Genomic DNA, 1,801 nt, shown 5'->3' on the forward strand with positions numbered 1-1,801 from the left:
GTGTGTGTTTTCAGTACTTGCCTCATTCTGGATGCACAGTATGCTTTTCTCTGGCAATTATATCACAGGAGGATCCCGCTGGTGTTATCCGCTCCCTCATCGCCAACGGAACTCCGTTTCCCAGCTACTGTATCTGGCCCAGTGAACCAGGATGAAACGCTTTGTCATCTCTTTAATCAAAGAGACAGTTTTGAGAGTGATCACAGAGCAATAGCGATAACTCTGCTCGTCTTCTGCCCCACTGTCATGAGTGTCTGAACACATCAAGGTCTATGAGCTTGTAACAACTAGGCCGGCCACATGAGCAGTGGGACAAAAGAAAAGTGAAAGAGAGGGAAAAACAAGTGGGCAGAGAGAGTGGAGAACAGAGAAAGCACAATGGGGAGGTACAAACAGAGAGCTGTGACCAGTGTGTTTGTGATGATTCACAATCCCTGTTTTCATAATACTGATTCCCCACAAGGCATCTGCCAGAGTCAGCCAAAGTGTGTAGTCTGTACTGCTCAGTGAGAGACGGAGGCACAGAGGGAGGGGATGAATAGCTATGGATGGAGGGGCAAACCAAAGGGGCATGCAGCTAACAGCATGTGTGCAAACAGTGCTGCCTTCGTGGGCTGTCAGAAATAATAAACCCACTTGTGGTAAACAGCCAGAAAGAAGTTGGTGTGTAAAATTGAATCAAAAACCATTTAAAGGGGAGTTTGTTGATTTTGTTTGTTTTTTCTGTTGGACTGGGGTGAAAATGGAAATGTTAAGGTAATTACATTATGTTTCTATAACAGGATTTTCTCACTATTTTCTACTACAGTCAATACCTAAACTGATGACAGACGTTCCAGAACAACATTAATTCACTTGATGATTAAATGATTGTGTTTATATGAGTTTACAGGTCACATGGAAACACCAACTTTTTTACTACACTCGTAGTGTGTTTGGGATCATTTTAATGCTGAAAAATGAAGCCACTGCCAAGGAGACACTTTTCAGATGGTATTGCATGGTGGTGCAGAACCTGATGGCATTTTTCTATAATCATAATTCCTTCAATTTTGACAGGATCCCCAACACCACTGGCCGAAATGCAGCTCCAAACCATGAAAGAACCTCCACCTTGTTTTACAAATGGCTGTAGAGACTCTCTTGTTGAACCTCTTTCCTGACCTCCTCCATACATATTGATGATGAATTAAAATTTTCACATTTGGATTCATTGCTCCATAAGACCAGGAAAAACTGTTGCCACTGTTCCTCAGTCCAGTTCTTGTGACTTTCAAATACTTTTCATATGCTGTACATAGTCTTAGGCCTGCCATATCTTCTTTTATCCTCCACCTGTCTTCTCAATTTTTTAAGGACACACTGCACATCAAGCCAAAATATTTCCAGTTTATACCTCATAGTGTTTTGGCCGTGTTTAGGGTTTTCCATTGATTCAACTAAAGAAATAGAAACAATGATGCGGTTTTGCGATAAGCCGCAAGTAACAAAGTGCCGCAAGATGAATTTTAAAACTGGTTCTTTTTGTCTGTTAGGCGTAGACACAGCATTGGTTCACTCTGTCATGATTTATAGTTCTGTGTTAAGTGTCTTAACAAAAAAGAAAAACATTCCTTTGAGAATGGTCGGGTACAAGAAATGGACTGAAAATGAGTGAAAAGCAATTAATGTAAAAAGAAAACCTTTGAAAAATGTTTGGAAAGCCTGGAGAAGTAATGCTCAAGACCACTTTAAAAAAATACGACAAAGTCTGGCTACAATAATGATCACAGACCTCAGATTTCTTTATCAGAGGGCCTTA

The sequence above is a fragment of the Oreochromis aureus genome, linkage group 8 (assembly GCF_013358895.1).
Source record: "Oreochromis aureus strain Israel breed Guangdong linkage group 8, ZZ_aureus, whole genome shotgun sequence".
NCBI lineage: Eukaryota > Metazoa > Chordata > Actinopteri > Cichliformes > Cichlidae > Oreochromis > Oreochromis aureus.